Source organism: Rhinichthys klamathensis, unplaced genomic scaffold (genome assembly GCF_029890125.1).
Source record: "Rhinichthys klamathensis goyatoka isolate OS25496 unplaced genomic scaffold, OSU_Roscu_1.1 h1tg000523l_1, whole genome shotgun sequence".
NCBI classification, from domain to species: Eukaryota; Metazoa; Chordata; class Actinopteri; order Cypriniformes; family Leuciscidae; genus Rhinichthys; species Rhinichthys klamathensis.
In genome coordinates, this window is record NW_026607002.1 from 1 (window position 1) to 19,174 (window position 19,174).

The 19,174-nt window shown below is 36.6% G+C and overlaps 1 non-coding gene and 1 pseudogene across 1 annotated transcript; both read right to left on the reverse strand.

Moving 5' to 3' along the window:
* Positions 1-6: 6 nt before the first annotated feature.
* LOC130073123 (guanine nucleotide-binding protein subunit beta-2-like 1) lies at positions 7-6,168 on the reverse strand (annotated as a pseudogene).
* Positions 6,169-6,655: 487 nt separating this feature from the next.
* trnav-cac (transfer RNA valine (anticodon CAC)) lies at positions 6,656-6,728 on the reverse strand. The gene has a single exon. It is a non-coding gene; the product is annotated as a tRNA-Val (tRNA).
* Between the last annotated feature and the right edge of the window lie 12,446 nt (positions 6,729-19,174).

Sequence of the window (19,174 nt, forward strand, 5' to 3'; positions counted from 1 at the left end):
TGAAAAGGACAGAAAGCTGATCGTACCCAGATCTTGATGCTCGGCCAGTGGCGGCACACAGCCAGTATCTGTTGGGACTGAAGCAGAGAGCGTTGATCACGTCACCGCCGTCCAGCGTGTAGAGATGCTTGCCTTCGTTTAGATCCCAAAGCATGGCTGTCCATCCTGAAGACAGAGACATCATTTATAAAGTCATCAGCATAATGAGGGCACAGAACTGCCCTAGAAAAGTGAATATCAATCATTAGCCTCAAAGGTTAAGCTTCAATGGTAGTTGGCAGCGTTGTGTCTTTATCAACATGACTGAAAATGATCATCCTCATTCTTAAAATTGGAGCCCAATCCAACATTTCTATAAGCAGCTATATAGTTTCATAAATAGACCCAATTTATACTGTAAACAAAAACAAAATCTGTATTATAAATGTGTAAAATATTATTTTGATATTATTTACATTATGTTATGCTAGATTACATTTTTTATTAATTTAAATACATTTTTTTAAGCTTATTTTTTATTATGTAGTTATTTTGTATGTAAAAATACCCAATTAAAAAAATATATATATATATAAATGGAAAATATTTGGTTTCTGTTATGCTAGATTATTATGTTATTTTATTAATTTAAATTAAAAGCATTTATAAATATGTAGTTATTGGATTTTTTTTATTTATTTATGTATTTTTGTCAATTTTTTACACCGCTGTTCACTAAACTCCCTCTCTGTCCCCAGTTTGAAAACCCCTTGTCTATACATTTTGATGAAGTTCAACAGGCCCTACGTTCAGATTTGGACCATAAACAGTGAAACGGTAGCCTGGTAATACCAACTACTTCCCTGTGCTTCGTAGACAGTCTGGAATGCATAATTGAAAAGTGTTTACTTTCTCGCGGCGCTTGTCTGAAGTATAAAATCATTGGTTACCCGTAAGCCAATCACATAACGCAATCACCTCTCTCTCCAACTTAAACATCACCTCCATTCAAAATGTTTAACAAACACTCTTCTTGTTCGGGCTTCAGTTTGCAAATGCCGGGAATATTCTCCACACAGAGCGAATTGCATCTCCATATCCGCGGTCTTTTTCGATTTCCCTAACCTAAAATACAATCTTAAACTCGGCGCTTAGCGTCTACGTCACGCCTCTCAGCCCGGCCTCTGTTCGTTGATTGGCCGGCTGTTTTCAGGCTGGAGGAAAACTGAGAGACATGTCGATGTCTCAGACTGAGTACAGAAGCGAACTGAAATAGAGCGGAAGTACGAATTCTGACGTAGTCAGGCTAGTGAAACGGACCTTTCCTCCAGATGCACAGAGGGAGCCATCGGGGGACACCGTGACGGTGTTCAGGAATCCCGTGTGACCGATGTGATTGGTCTTCAGCTTGCAGTTGGCCAGATTCCACACCTGAAACAAACACAACACTATCAGTGAAAAGTCACTCATATGGAGCCCCTAAAGGGACATGGTGATGGTAAAAAAAAAATTAGGGATGCACCGAAATTCAGTCAAAAAAAGTTTTTTTGCCGAAAAAGGCAGAAAATATAAGATGAAAATATGCCGTTATCACAGCCATATTTTTCTGTAAAGCTGCTTAAAAACAATGTGCATTGTGAAAGCTCTATATAAATTAAACTAGCTTGACCTGAACGCTGCTTAGTTCTCACCTTCACCATCTTGTCCCAGCCGCAGGAGACGATGATGGGGTTACTGCTGTTCGGGAGAACCGGACACAGGACACCCACTCGGTGTGACTCTCGTCCTGAGGAACAACACAGACATCTCAGTGTGGGTCAATCAGACATCACCTCAGCTAACACATTTAACCCTGACACGCCTGACATAAAAAATAAAAGTCTGGAAAAAATCTTTTTTTTTTTTTTTTTTTTTTAATGGAGCCATTTATTAAAACTTTAGACAAAAAAAAGTTTTGTTGAGTATCATATTTGATGCATCAGGCTTTTATGGCTTGTATAATTTTGTTCAGAGGCTCAAACTGAGCAAAAATATGCAGCCTACTGACAAAGTCTGATATTGTAAATCACTGTAAATCAGTGAGAGTCTTATTACAGTATAACAGACTTACATAAATTGCGTATAAATATCAGTTATTACTCTCTCTATATCTGGCAATATGTCCTAGTAAGATAATATTAAATGGTTAGTTTTATGATCAAAGCTTTGTAGTTTTAAATCATATAATGCAATGTATTATGATGATTGAGAGATGAAGAAATAAACCTTCCTCAAAAGCCTGATGATCTTATTTGAGACAAAACATTTTTTTTTAAATGGATAATCAAGTAAACCTACGTTGCTTCAGTCCAGTAAGCTTTCATCTAGAAATATTACTAATATGAAAGTTATGTTTATGTTCACAGCAAAAAGACAGGCGAACCATGAGCTGAAGGTGGACATTTTTACAATTACACTAAATTGTACAATTACACTTTTTTAGTGTAAAATAGGACTTTTGCTTAAAGTCTAAAAAAAGTACACAAAAAAAAAATCTTAACTATCAATCGTACGACTTTTGTTTAAAGTCTAAAAAAAAGTAGACTAAAAAAAGTAGACTAAAAAAAAGCAGACTAAAAAAAAGTAGACTAAAAAAAGTAGACTAAAAAAAAAGTAGACTAAACTATCAATCGTACGACAGAAGGCATGCAGTAGATTGTGTGCAACAGGTTTTTCAGCAAAGTTTGATCCGGCATCATTTATAGGCCTTAGAAAATTGCATTTGAAATATGATGCAATAGGCTTTATAAGGGCAAGTCACTGATCAGGCTGAGATATCACTGCTAACCCAGACTAACACTCTGCCAAACCCACGGTTCATCTCACTGGATGGTGTACTTGCAGACGCCCAGGGTGTTCCACAGCTTGATGGTCTTGTCCCGAGAGCCGGACACGATCTGGCGGTTATCAGCGGAGAACGCCACGCTCAGCACATCTTTGGTGTGGCCCACAAAACGACGGGTCGTGGTTCCACTAAAACAACATTTGAAGAGCAAAAGGTCACAAACAATGCAGACAGTCTCAATAATATTGTTGAATATAAAGTGTCCCCAACTGAGCAAGCCAGAGGCGACAGTGGCAAGTAGGGCTGGGCGATATGGAGCAAAAAATATATCTCGATATCTTTACAGGAAAAATAACCCAACAAAAACTACTGCAAAAACAAATATGCCAAATACCACAGTCTTTTTTTTATGGAGTGCAAAGAGGAAGGCAGTTCATGTAATCCAAAGTGCTTCTGCGACACTTAAAAAAAAAAAAAAAATCCCAGTATTCAAAAATAATAATTCAACGACGGCAATTGCCAGGGTTGCCACCTGTCCCGTTTTTACCGGGATTGTCATTCTTTTTAATAACCTGTCCCGGGAAATTTATCCACTCTCCGGTTTTCGAAAGGCTGCGTGAATATGTATGTTCAAACCGTGTAGCGATCGCACGGCAGAGAGGGACAGAGAGCGAGAGACCTTGGCGCGTGTTTGCTAGTGTGTGTGTGTGCCTCAAGAAGTACATGTAAGACAGCATTTAAGATGATTTTTTTTAGACCAGTTCTGTAGCCTCTGGGCGCCGCCATGTTGAATGAGACACCACGCGAGGGGAGGGGGAACAAAAGCAAGGAGGCGGGGGGCGAGCACAGCGCAGAGAAGGCAAAGTGGCGAAATCAGAATTAAATATAAACAATATATCGATATATATACGATATGTCAAAATCCATATCGTGTTTAAAAAATATATTTTAAATCATCGAGATATCGCCCACCCCTAGTGGCAAGAAAACCAAACTCCATCAGGAGACAGAATGGAGAAAAAAAACTTGGGAGAACCCAGCCTCAGGCAGCATTACAGGTCATAAGTCAGACTGGATCAGAACATTCAAAATATTGAATCCAGTTCCATCTGGTTGAAGACCGGATTCATCACGCCGGAATGGAGACAGGTTTAGTTGAGGATCTGTCAAAACGCCATTTGTTGTTTGAATTTCAAAACAAAATGGACAGAATTTGAAAGCTGAGACTTGGTTCATATCAGAAGAAACAAGGCACAAACTCTTTTGAGATTACTGGATGGGAAAAAACACAGACCTGGCAACCCTAGCTTGAACTACCGGTGATTCACAGGGTCAAATACAGCCGGCTTTAACAGAGATATTATATTTTGCTAACACAAATAGTGTCACTATATAAATGTGCTAAATACAAAATAAACAGACCAACAAACAAACATACTAACAGCCAAGATAAGTCAATTCTGATAACTCCGGTGTGTGTGTGTGTGTGTGTGTGTGTGTGTGTGTGTGTGTGTGTGTGTGGTAAAAAAGAAAGTGTATGATATCGCTGTTATTAAGGTCCTTACATTCTCATCGAAATTTTCACACGTTAAAAAATAAATACAACCTCAAGTTGTGTCAATCACATTTACACACTGCCTCTGAAACTTTCATCCGTCATTAAACAAATCAGAGCGGGTTCGATTTCCTGTGTTTTCCGCATCCGTAGCAAGCATTTTGAAGGGGTTTTGACAACCCAGAGCCAACGAATGACGAATACGAAAAATTCGGACTCAAGGACCTTTAATGCGTTATTGTCCAGTCAACCTTCCCTAAATCCAACACATGAGATCACACACAGGACACGCTTTTATGCCCTCTTTTGATTGACAGGATATAACCTGCCCTGATCATCAGCTGTTTTTAGCTTTCATCAGCCGATACATCTCGACACACTCGTACTCACGTGGTGAGGTCCCACAGACGCAGCGTCCCGTCCCACGAGCCGGACAGCGCAAACTGACCATCTGATGAGATGACCACATCGCTCACGAAGTGTGAGTGTCCGCGCAGGGCTCGCTGAGGAATACCGTAGTTGGTCTCATCACGGGTGAGTTTCCACATGATGACGGTCTTATCTAGAGGAACAAGAGTAGGAAACAAACATCAAGATATTAGTTAAGTCAAACATTGTTAGACAAATATGTGGCTTTATCCAGTATTTCTGCTCAACAAAACATCCCTCAAAAATCAAAACGCGTCATTAACAGCATTTTCATTAATAATAAACCAACTATAACTAATGCCAGATATCATGCATTTAAATGCAATTACTAACTAGTTTAATGGTTAATGCCAGATGAACACTTATTCACATTTAGGGTAGAACTGTCATTTAATGTAAACTTCTTTTTTTACACATCATATAATAACAGTAAAATTATGCATAATTACAAGCAACTAACAGTAAACGCGTTTAATAAATACTACCCAATACATGTGTAATCACAAAACACTTTAAAATAAAGTTATTAAAAAAAATAAAAAAGTACCAGAACAACAACTCAGTACCATAGGAATTACTATAAACCAGCATCACTTTACCATGGTACAACCACAGTACTTTATTTTGTGAGGAAGGCATTAACATCATCCTTTATTGTTAGTTAAACTTTGACGCTTTCTCCTCCTGAAGAGTACCATGGTGTTACCGTAATACCATATTTTTGGGCGTACTTCAGTTTAAGTGCCTTGGATTACATGGTAAATGAACACTGTAATCATTCAGCATTATGATAACAACACATACAAAATGACAATACCAAGCTATTGTCCATCACTGTACCACGGTACCAGCACAGTAAAGTTACTTTTCTGTAAGAAAGGCAGAAGTTTGCAACTTTTCCTCTCCTGAAAAGTACTATGGTACTACCAGGGTCATGGTATCGTTGTAATACCATGTTTTGAACACACACCATAGTAAATGAACATTGTAATGATTTAGCAGCACCTTATATATGTATGTAACGTTATATGTATATATGTAGGCTATACGCCCAGGGTATTATCATCGGATATTATCATCACTGTACTATGGTACCATCACAGCACTTGTTATTCGCGCTAACTGCCGTCAGACAGCTGTGGTTGAGCGGTAAACTGTGTGTATCTGTCACCTCGGGACGCGGACAGAATCATGTCTGGAAACTGCGGGGTCGTGGCGATCTGGGTCACCCAGCCGTTGTGGCCCTTCAGGGTCCCTCTCACGGTCATCTGCTCGGTCATCTCGGCGCTCGGTACCGGTCGATGGCTGTAGATTGAGTTGGACGGACTGAAACGCCGCTTTACTCAAGTTAACAGCACAGGAAAAGGACCGGCTCCACGCCGGAAGTACATATTCATGCCTGAGCAGAGACGGCGCAGTGCCTTGTGGGAGTTGTAGTGCGAATGCAGCATATTGAAGTCTTTTATTATTTTTTATTTGAGTGAAATAATAAAAATAAAAGATTTATTTCACAACATAAATTATTCGCAACCATACGATAAACATCAAATTTGAAATCGCCGTTTTTTTTAAAAATAATAATAACAATAATTTGATAACAAACATATATTATAATACAATAGAACAAAACATTATAATAATAAATAACAATATTAATATACAAACAAGTTTCTATATGTATAAAGACTGTTTAAAATATTGTACAGTTGACTGGGGTCAAAATCATCAAAAACAATGTAGATCCACTTCTACTATTAAATGACATTCAGATCTCTTTGGTGATGTCACTTTTTTTGTCCACATTTTGTCGACTCTTATTTTCGAGTTTTCCATTTTGTGAGAAACACGGGCAGAAAAAGGATATTCGTTGTTTCCGCCCGGTTTCGAACCGGGGACCTTTCGCGTGTGAGGCGAACGTGATAACCACTACACTACGGAAACCTGCGTGGACACGACGCTTTCACTGCGAGCCTTTGAGTTTTCGCATTTCTTATGATACGTCTCCATCTAGTGGTGGCTGATAGAAAATACATGTAATATGACAAGCGACGAATGCAGAAGTTCAACAAAATTCCACAAGATGTCGCTCAAGATAAACACTGTCTCCAAAAAGTATTTAGACGATCCAAACACATAAAAAATGTCTTCATGTCATTGTATAAAACATAGAATGTCTAAACATGTTTGAAAGAGCACACATTTAAAGCGAAACATTAACATTAAAAGCAGATTGTTGGGTTTGAAATGATAAAATAATAAGTCTGGTGTAGCACACCATCAGATAAAGGCCCCTCTTGCAGCTTTTTATATCCAGTCAGCCCTAATATAATTAGGCAGGCCTATAAATGTTTCTGGGGAGATGCTTTTGTCTTTGCCCATGAAACAAAGCAGTCCGCAGAGGAGAGAGCCAGGCCAGCACATCTGTGCTCAGATGGAGAGTTTGGGTCTCTTGACCCCCCTGAATCAAAACCACATCCCTTTCATGAGCTGGTCTGGCTCCCGACTCCAGCTCTCCGCTCAGGGTGGCTCCTGCCTCGAGAACTAATATACTGCAGCCGCAGGCCTTCTCGAACGCTCACAGATCTTCTCCTCCTCTTCCTGGCTTTCTATTTTGATACCAGAAAAACTCAGACTGGTTTTACCTCAAACTCTCCGACTACTAGGCCATCTGGGACCTCGATGAGCTCTTAACAAACGTTGCATGTAAAAGTGCATTGTTTGTCAATTATTTTTTCCCCCAGAAAGTTTTGACACCTAATTTTTATTTTATTTTATTTATTTTATTTACTTTAAAATTTAAAATGATTTGATTTTCAGCTGGCTGCCAAGGCAACATTTCTCATTTTCATTTAGTTTAAAGCTGCAGTCCGTAGCTTTTCCTCTTTGTCGCCATCTCTCTGTTCGAAATCTGTAACTGCAGTGATTCGCGGAATTATCATCTTTACGTGGGTTGTAAATCGGCATGAAACAGCGCGGATGAACACAGTGCTTTGAGGCGAGTGCTGCTGTCAGTCACCGCGCTGTGTGGATACTGTCATACAGAATCACAGATTCACTTTTTGAAAGTTTGACCAACATAAGAATTTTCATAAGAAAATGTCTTCTGAACAAGTAAGTAAAATCCATTTTTGTTCTGACCAACTAAGGGGGAAAAGCATTCGACATGATAAGCTTTGTTAGATTTAATCAACGCGATTTACAGCAACCGTGCAAATTATAGCCTACTTTGTTCTCAAATTGTTCATGTTAACAACATCAGCATTGCGTGACTACTGAAAACACATTAGATTAACAGTAGTCACGCCAATAGCAGATGTTGCTCTAACAAGAACCAATTTGAGAACAAAAGTAGGCTACTAATTTGCAACGATTGAACTATTGAAATGTCTTACTTGTTCAGCAGAAAAAGGCCGTCTCTTCTTCCGTTTTGAACCCCTTCAAAACACGGAGTTCACGCACTTTTCAAAAGCCCCGCCGATGTTTAAATCCTTGTGTTCGCATGAGACAGTTTCTTTCTCTAGCCACCTTAAATCCGAAGTACGAAGTCTTTTGGGTTTTATAACTGCTGAATCTCCAGATGACACTGATGATTGTTGTTTGGATCTTTCTGCCATAAGTTTAATCATGTAAAGTGCTGCGAGAAAAGCCTATACATCTAAACATTTCGTCACGCGCAGTATAGCCGGCTAGCCGAAACTTCTTCTTCATGTGTACGGGTGTGACGTAATGACGCAAAGACATGCTCGAATTTCCCGCGGAAACCCACCAGTACCACTGGAATTAAAATCATTATTACAAGCTAACCGTTTTGAATCTAGCTATGGCAAGCAGAGAGTTTTGACCACTGGCAGAATATGTTTTTTTTTTATATAATTATTTTGGATTATTTTTAACTTAAAAAAGTTACGGACAGTAGCTTTAACTTGATGGATATAGTAATAATTAAAACTAAAACTGCAATAAAAAGATTTACTGAAATAGAAAAATACATAATAGGCATATTTTTTGAAAAACGAATAAAAATGACAACACAACAAAATTACTAAAACTTTAAGTACAATTAACATGAAAACAGGTACAAAATTAAATTCCAAATTAAAATGTTTTTGAAAACTATAAAATAGTATCTCAATGATACTTAAATAACTCCATACTAGCAACAAAATGCATATATGGGTGTTATTTCTGTGGCGTGCATTTCAACATAAAATTAAAGTCGACAGGAAACAGAAGTTGCGCTCGCCTTTTCTTCTCTATTGTGACGTATATGTACACAAAGGTTCCATACCAAACGGGTTATTTTTCTGCTGTGATGTAGAAATATTAATATTGTGAAATATCAGTGTTCCTTGTGAATACATATTAAAATGTATTATTCCTGCGATCAAAGCTGTATTTTCAGCATCATTACTCCAGTCTTCAGTGTCACATGATCCTTCAGAAATCATTCTAATATGATGATTTGATGCCGAAGAAACATTTCTGATTATTACCAGTGTTGAAAACAGTTGTGCTGTGGAATATTTTGAGGAAAACGTGATACATTTTATTTAGGATTCTTTGATGAATAGAAAGCTCAAAAGAACAGCATTTCTTTGAAATAATAATCTTTAATAAGTAACATTATACATTTCTTTTACTGTACACTTTTACTTTTGATCTATTTAATGCATCCTTCTGGAATAAAAGTATTAATTTATTTAAACAAAAAAATCTTACTGACCCCAAACCTTTGATTTGAAGTGTAGGTTTACATGCAGAAAATTCACATACGGTGCACAATATGCAGAAATAGTACAAGTAGGCCTATGTTACAGTTTTTCTCAGTCGCTTTGGTGCATTTCTCACATCACTATTTACATTTGCACAACAGTTAGTTCAACCTCCACAACATTTAGTCATTTGTGCACATCATAGTAGCAGTTTCTCATTCTCTCCAACAAATTGCAAATGCTTTTGGACATGCATCAATTGCTTTCATGCAACTCTTTGCTGTTTTATAACATTATCATTTGCTTATGTCATGTCAGTCAAAATTATACTTGTGAATGCTGAATGGTCATTCCATATAAAACTAATAGTCCTCATTTCATTGCTTGAGTCATCACAAACAAAAATGTTGAACTAGTTGTCAAAATCTGTCATGAAATTTGACAATTATTCATTTTTGTTATGAAAATGTCTCCTAAATTGAACAATTTCTCTCAGGTGAACTTATGTGGCCAGACAGAGAGGAAAGTCTGGATGTGCATGAATGATTTACAGTACTATGTCTGTTTTATGTTCAGTTCCAATGTACTGCAATATTGTTTACAGTTGTGCACAGCTCTACCCAAAGGGAGTTTATGTTTGTTGTAAATAAGGGTGTATTTTATCATTTGCACAATGCTGTGAACAAATTAGAATTGCAAAGAGCATATGCAGTAAAAATGTGAAACATACATATTCAGTGTCTTGTACTCATTACCTCACTAAATACAGTAATGTGTAACTTTACTGTAGTTTTCTAATGGCTGTGCAAATAGTATATAGTGCTGTCTTGAGCATTTTCAGGTAGTGTCACCAAGATCTGACTTTTTTGCATTGGAAAACATTTACAGAGTAAACTGTCATAATGAAAACATGACAAAGCCATTTGACTATCTTGTTCATAAACAATGGTGTCAGGACTTTTCATCTTGATGACACTGACACTTTCATTGACATGAATACTTGCTTTTGAGGAATGAGCTATCCACTTTGAGCAAGAGACACGCTTTTGCAGGTTATCAACTAGTTTTGTAGTTTGTACTAATTGTTTTGAGAACTGCATTAACTGTTGTGCAAATGTAAATAGTGATGTGAGAAATGCACCAAAGCGAAAATGTAAATAGTGATGTGAGAAATGCACCAAAGCGACAGAGAAAAACTGTGGTATGGTCTTCTAGTTCCCACTCCCAAACCCTCCCTCCCTCCGAACTCATAACTCATCTCCACTGTGTCAGTGTAACATGCGGAGACAGTGAGTGTGAGTCAAACATGCTCTCTGAAAACATTACGCTTCTGAAACAGCAGGTACAATAGAGTTAACAAGGCGAGAGGAAACCAGAGTCAGACTATCAGACAGACAGACAGACAGACAGACAGAGAGACAGACAGACAGACAGACAGACAGACAGATAGATAGATAGATAGACAGACAGACAGACAGACAGACAGACAGACAGATAGATAGATATATAAATAGATAGATAGATAGATAGATAGATAGATAGATAGATAGATAGATAGATAGATAGATAGATAGATAGATAGATAGATAGATAGATAGCACCATGTTCACTCAGACATTATTTCGCAAGACTTCTGACCAATCAATCAACTTCTCTAAATTAAAAAAAGATTTCCTGAGTTCATCCGCTGAGGAAACCGAGGAAACAATGAAGCGCTCCGAGGGCTTCGGCCCATTGTGACATCATCAGTCGGGGACACTGTCGTCATGGGGACGACGGGCTGAAGACCGCCACAGGAAACTCCCTCACAATGGCCTTTGTAATCTTATCAACTCACACCAAATACACTCAGACCTTGAGTCACAAGCTTTTTAAAGTTTGATCCCGAGTCTTCAGGCAGGGAAGGGGTGGAAGAGAAGATCCCAGTGGGTTTAATTATTAGTTTGGATCTGTCCCGGGCCCAACAGCACATTTCCTGCTTCAACTCAGGATAGAAAATATTCAACACCCTCTATTGTTTCAGAACATAATGATAACAAATCAGCCAGAGGGCCGCTTGTTGGAGAACACAGCCGTTCACACAGGAGTGTGTCGCTCTGAGAGATTCTCAGTGTCACAGACAGTGGGAATATGGTATGAGCACATCACACCTTACAAATCTTCTCAAGAAAACACAAGTCTTAAGATTTCCTTCAAAAGAGCAGAAGTATAGATCGCAGATTTCACAAGCTCTTCTGTGTCATCTGACATCGAGACAAGAAAACGGTCAAAAGAAGAAGAAGAAAAAACTATTCTATTTGTAAAAAATCAATTTGTAGGACCATTAAGATATTTTGAATTATTTTTATTTTCAGGAGAATTAAACACATTTACCTCCCAAATTCTCATTAGCATAAAACTTATTATATATGCTACTTTATTACTTACTATGTATATCATTTAATTCGTAAAGTATTCTAGTGCCTCAATTTTTTTGCTTATTTAAATTTAAAAATAAATATAAAATTGGAGTAATATACAGTATATATATATATAAATATTTTTAGGCAGGAGCAAGAAATACATTTTTAGAGAGATGCCGATATCGGAATCTCTCTAATTTATATATATATATATATATATATATATATGTGTGTGTGTGTGTGTGTGTATAATAATAATAAGTATATATATATAGATATATATATATACACAGACACAAATAAAAAGTCTGCATGGGCTCAAATACAGTAATGTAAATTTTAATTCTCATATTTAAAATATTAGAAATGGTAGACCTAATATTAGAAATCTTAATGGCCCTTCTTATTCATCATAAAAATTTAAAAAAAAATGTCCCCCCTTTTGATTTAGGAATGACAAATGACCTGGACATGTTTTCATAAGATTCAATCTGCTTCAACAATGATGTTTAACAAGTTCACATTCCTTAACTTACATTAGATGTTGGCGTCCTCTTAAGGGCCAGAGAGTGTGTGTTAATGCGGCTCTAGATGAGAAAGCACTAAAGCAAGGGCCAGTGTGAGTGAAGACGCTGAGTGAGGTCACAGGATCTCTCCATTATATTCAGAGCCTTTTACTTCAGTCGCACTCAGACGCCAGCTGTACTTGAACACAGAAACACAGGTAACATGCAGGGAAGATGATGAGGCGCACGTTATCCATATAATCAGAGACGATGGAAGGAAGATGTTTTATTTATGCCTCTTATACATTTGTCAATATCCTATAGCATATGGTCCAGATTCATATATGAACTCTGTTGTCATTTATTTAAATACAAAAATTGATGACCTGCATCTGCATCTTTGATTGTTTTTAATGATGCATTTATTGATCCATAGATAAATCAAAACACACTCTGCTATTATGGACATCATCAATGACAGACTTATTTTAGAATTAAAGTCTAGATTAGCACGTAATAATGTATTTTGTTGTGCTACATAAGAAGAAAGCAGAGAGGACAGGTGTTTGAAAAAAATATATATTTCAGTGGAGAACATAATCTACATTATGGAAGATCAATATGCAGCTTTTGAAGTCATTTGACATCCATATATATGAACTTTCTGAGAAATGAAGATAAAAGTAATAGATGATTAAGGAAGGAATAAAGTAAAGATGCCGCATATACGTTTAAAATGTGTGTTTATGTCGATAATGTTTTGATGATGTGGTTAAAAGGCTGTAATTTGTTTTATGTTTTTAAAACTTGGTTAAAATGTTTTTTTTTTTATGATAATAGATTATTTTTTTAAATAATATAAATTAATTATAAATTATTTTAAAACAAAATAATACATTAATATATAAACAAATAAATAAACCCACTGTAAAAACTCATTTTCTTGATTTGTTATCACAACTTTTTATCTTCTGTCAAATCAACTTTGTTAATGAATGTGATAGCATAATATTTTGAGTTTTTATTCATTAAACCAATGTCCTTTGTTGCATTAACTCAAAATTTTAATTTCAATGAACTCGAAAATGTAAGGCAACCAGGTAACTTACTTGTTTAAGTTAAACCAACAATAAAATACAAATATTTCCTTATTCTTCATGAGCATAATCTACATCTCTTAATTCTACTCAATACATAAATACATAAACTTAACAACTACTAACTATTAATACGCAGCAATTAGGAGTTTATTTATATATAAATAAGTAAATAAATAAACCTGGTAAAAATTCATAAAAAATGGAAATGTTTTAAATCTTGTGAATCAATAAAAAAACACTAAATCGACTAACATCAATTACATAATTCATAAAATTAGTAACAAATACTGGGAAATAAATTGAGAGAAAGAGGCCGGTCTTAACAGGAACACTAGCGTTAACCTCTGATCACATCACATATCGTCTTGAACAGAGAGAGAGAGAGAGAGAGAGAGAGAGAGAGAGAGAGAGAGAGAGAGAGAGAGAGAGAGAGAGAGAGAGAGAGAGAGAGAGAGAGAGAGAGAGAGAGAGAGAGAGAGAGAGAGAGAGAGAGAGAGAGAAACACATTTGTATACGTAAGCTTCTTCTTTCAGCATCTCTACAAGGTCATGTCAGCCCTGACTCGCTTAGATTGGCTCCAACTCAAGGACACAAACGGACATTACAATTATAGTGCGTCCAGGCAGACAGACAGAGAGAGAGAGAGAGAGAGAGAGAGAGAGAGAGAGAGAGAGAGAGAGAGAGAGAGAGAGAGAGAGAGAGAGAGGTTAATGCACCCATTAACCAGAGACAAGCATCTGTTATCCAGTGTTACTGTTGGATTTTAACCAGGGTCTGTTAAATCACCACGGTCCAAAGTGAAAAGGCCAAATTCTTTCTTTCTTTCTATAGCCCACCACACCCGCGTGCACAAACAGGAAGTTGAGACATAAGTGCATGATCAATATGCATTTACAGGATATTAAACTCATGCAGGCGTGCAATACACCTTTACTATCACGGCACCATAACCACTCTTCTGCACTATGACCCTCTTCAAACAATAACTAATGACTAACAGAACAACGTTTCGGAAATATGAGACACAGAAGTCTCTCTGTGATCTTCCGCTGTCTCGATACGTTTCAGGTTTCTCCTTTAATGTCTCTTTAATCTGTTTTCTGGTCCAGCAGGTTAAATGATGCATCTGATCACTTCTGCTCAACAACACACATGATTTGAGTGGTTGCTAGTGCGTTTCTAGGTGGTTGTTAGGGTGTTCAGTGCGGTTGCTATGCTATATTTGATGGTTGCTATGGTGTTACTAGGTGGTTGGAGTTTTTACATAGTTCTTAAAATCTTTAGTAACGAGTGCCTTTAGTACGGCAATCATTGAGGAATCATTCATGTCTGGAGCTCAAACGCTGCAGAAAACAGAGAAATAACTGTGATTAATTTGAGCTCATGCGTTGGCTTGCGTGACACAATGATGGTGCGCACGTGCAAGACCTTTGTGCTACAGAATTCAAACCACTTTTACATTAATATCTCAGACTTTCTTTAGCTGTGGTCGCCACGTGGAAAAATGACTGACTTTTAAAAGTGTGAGAATGGAAACACAATTGAGTGTCAAGTGCATTTTATTACTCAGATGTTGCTCTTTCATTGATCAGCTTAAGTATACTTAGGGAGAATTGCTGATTAAATGCTGATATAATGGTCTTGTTTATGGATTGTGATACTGGTTTACAGGAAATGGATAATATAACTAAAGATTTTGTTATTTTACATGTTTCATTCATTCATAACAAAGAAAATTACTAACTAAGATTTAAGAGAGAATCTAAAATAAAATAAGATTTTACTATTCTACATGTATCAATGTGATTTTTGGTATTTTATCATAGATTTTTCAGTGTCCCACATTGCTTACAATAAGAGTAACTTACAATAAGAGCACTAATATGTCTATAATTTCTCTTTTATCTGAATTTTCTCTTTTGATTTGATTAGGACACATAATGGGGTTTTTAAAATGGTATTGGGTGTGGATTTAATGTTTTGGTTACGCATCGCAATATGTCACAGAAGTCTGAAGTGCAAAAAATGTCCCACATTAGGGCAATTCACCCTAACTGAGTTATCAGTTTAGTTTCATTAAAGTGTAGACTTATTCTCAGATGTTTCTTCTGACATTCCATAAAATGAGAAATAAAAATTCAACTAATTAATCATCATACACTGTAAAAAATTACAAAATATTATATTTATGTGTAGATATTAAAGAAATCTCATTTGTCAACTTTCTGATTTTTCCACTTTTCCACCTGCAAAATTACAAAAAAAAAAGGCCTAAACTTAAGATTTATGTATTTGAGTTGCATATAATATTTCAATGCATTTGGATTACATAGTTGTAACATAAACAAACTAATAAACATAATGTGATGCATATTTGCCAGGCATACACAAAAGAAACAGGCCAGACTGCTATAATAGCCCTAATAAACTGAATGCGTTTTAAATACACAATAACCAGGTTTATATATTTATCATCAATAAATCTAATTTCTTTCAATCTCATACATTTAAACTAATTGAATATTGCTTGTACCACATATATATTTTAACCATGATCATAGTTTAAAAAAAAAAAAATATATTTTTCAAAATGAACAGATTAACACTGATTCTAAGCAATTTGAATAAATGCGTTTTGAAAACATGATTATTTAACTAAAATCAAATAGATGCAAACAGTCAGAAATAATAAACTATGCCATGTATCTCTCACTGTCTGCCCGATCAATAATATCAAGAGCGGACGTCTATCAGACTGAGGGAACGCATCAGGATCTAATCAATGAAATGTTTGGAAAAGCCTCTTCTGTCTTCTGTTCGGAGACAATCCTCTGACTTACAAACACTGCATGAAACAATCTTCAGCCGGCCCTGTTTGAGGAGCCAGTGTCCTGATTTGTGGCAACAAAGAATGAACAAATAAATAACCAGTGAATGGAAAAATGCCCCAGTGTGACGTGGGTCTGTGGAGCAGAGCATGCTGGGATTTCACCAACACAGGGCTGATGTGGGACAGATCCAGATCAGTTTGACATGCAAGTTGTGGGAACGCAGAAATGTTATATAAGGGTTAGCATGACGTTGCTTAAAACGTTCTCTGAACTTCATTTAACAGCCCTTATCTGTCAAATCTGATTACGTAATGCATGTTTACTTTTAATCCATTACTCATAACATCAAAAAGTCATCTGATTGCGTTACACGTTTCCCCAAACACTGCTCATTTCAGATGAGATTGAAAACACCTGATCTCTAGCTTTTCTCAGAGGAGAGCTATGGTAGAAATGTGTCCTTGACTTGAACATAATCTGAATTATCATGCCGCTATTAAGGGTAAATTGACATATTGGCATAAAAATTGACATCAAATTGATTATATTTTTGGTATAGTTTTCACATGATTTTTGTTAAAAAACACACAATATTGCTATTATTACTATATTTTGTTTAATAATAACACACAAGTGGACATCTGAAAATCTGTGGGAAAAAAATATGTGTAAAAGAATACATTTCAAATCTTGTTTTTCATGCCCTAAGACTAATAAGAACACATAGGAAAAAAATCCTGACTGAGGTTATCATAATTCATGCATGAAGGGGTTAGATAATATAAGATTTAACTTTTGTTTTTATTAATTTATTAGTAACTGACCTTAACCTTAACTAAGATTGATACAAAAAGTATTAAAAGTATTTTTAACTAAGTATTTTAACTAACTTAATTTAATTTAAGAAATGTTACCGCTGTAAACCTCGGACTAAAAATGGCATTGGGGATTCCCCTGAGGGGAAGCGTTTGGGGAAGTTTGTCTAAAAGTGGAGCCTTTGAGTCTTACTGACCTTGACATGCAGGCCTCTCTGTGATGTAATTTCCTGTTTTATGACTTTCTTGTTAAATAGCAACCAAAAAGGCTTATTACTCCATGCTAAAATGTGATTTGACAGACAATATTTTCAAATATTAATTCTATTTTAAAGCAAAAATATTCCACTTATTAAAAAAAAGTACTGATATAATTGAATGGCATATACATTTTTTGCAAATGGAGATGAGAACTGAGAACTGTTGGAGCGAGTGAGAGTAAATGAAAGGCTTTGGCTCGCTGTAATTGCTTACGAGTTCCTCTGTAAGTAAATGAGGGGTTTCCGTCTGAACGCCTCCAGATCTTGCTTTCTGAGGCCGGCAGTGAATCCAACATGAGAAAACTGGCAAAGACACCATTTCTGCAGGACCTTCAATAATGCTCCTCCTAAAATTCCTTATAGGAAAAATAAAACACGTATAGCAAATAGTTATAAAAATAGAGCTATAAAATCACTTTTTATTGCAGACTTTAATCAGAGTACAGTTTGAGACATTTACAAGAAAAGTCTGTAAAGATAGACCATAATGTGCTGTGTTAATATGCCAATCTTTTCATTTTAGGGTTAAAGGAAATGTCAATAAATGTAATGGCAGACAATTCCCCGCCTTTTCCGTTATTCTACAGCTTTCTTCTGAAAATCTTGAGAAACAGACTTCAGCAAAATTCTCCATAATTCAACACACTTAATCTATGAGCAACACAGCAATATCTGACACCATGAATGTGTGAATGACGCACCATGAATTTCTGCTTATTTGTGGTCAGCCACAAATGAATTACGTTCAGTATATGACGCAGATTCTCAAGACATTATCTGACTCTATGCAACTGAATAACAGCTAGATGAAAAGTATACTGAGTTATGTCTGACTGGTTATTTCTAAAGTAGTCAATATTGAGAGAAACATATCTGAGATCTCCATTAAGCCTCTGAGCAATAACACTTTGAGATCTCTTGACTCTTGTGGTTTTGCTGGCTGCAGTAAAATCAGATGAGTGAGGATCATTTCTGTACAGATACACCTTCAAGATACAAGTGTGTGTGGCCTGGTAAACCCTACGTTATGAGGACCAAAATGTCCCCACAACTAAGGATAGTAATAACAGAAATCTTTTAGCTCGTGGGGAAATTCATTTTTTCCCCATGAAGAAAACTGCTTATAAATCATACTAAGAGATGTTTTTTGAAAATGTAAAACTGCAGAAAGTTTTTAGGGTTAGGGGAGAGAATTTACAGTTTGTACAGTACATATATACACTCACCTAAAGGATTATTAGGAACACCATACTAATACTGTGTTTGACCCCCTTTCGCCTTCAGAACTGCCTTAATTCTACGTGGCATTGATTCAACAAGGTGCTGAAAGCATTCTTTAGAAATGTTGGCCCATATTGATTGGATAGCATCTTGCAGTTGATGGAGATTTGTGGGATGCACATCCAGGGCACGAAGCTCCCGTTCCACCACATCCCAAAGATGCTCTATTGGGTTGAGATCTGGTGACTGTGGGGGCCATTTTAGTACTGTGAACTCATTTTCATGTTCAAGAAACCAATTTGAAATGATTCGAGCTTTGTGACATGGTGCATTATCCTGCTGGAAGTAGCCATCAGAGGATGGGTACATGGTGGCCATAAAGGGATGGACATGGTCAGAAACGATGCTCAGGTAGGCCGTGGCATTTAAACGATGCCCAATTGGCACTAAGGGGCCTAAAGTGTGCCAAGAAAACATCCCCACACCATTACACCACCACCACCAGCCTGCACAGTGGTAACAAGGCATGATGGATCCATG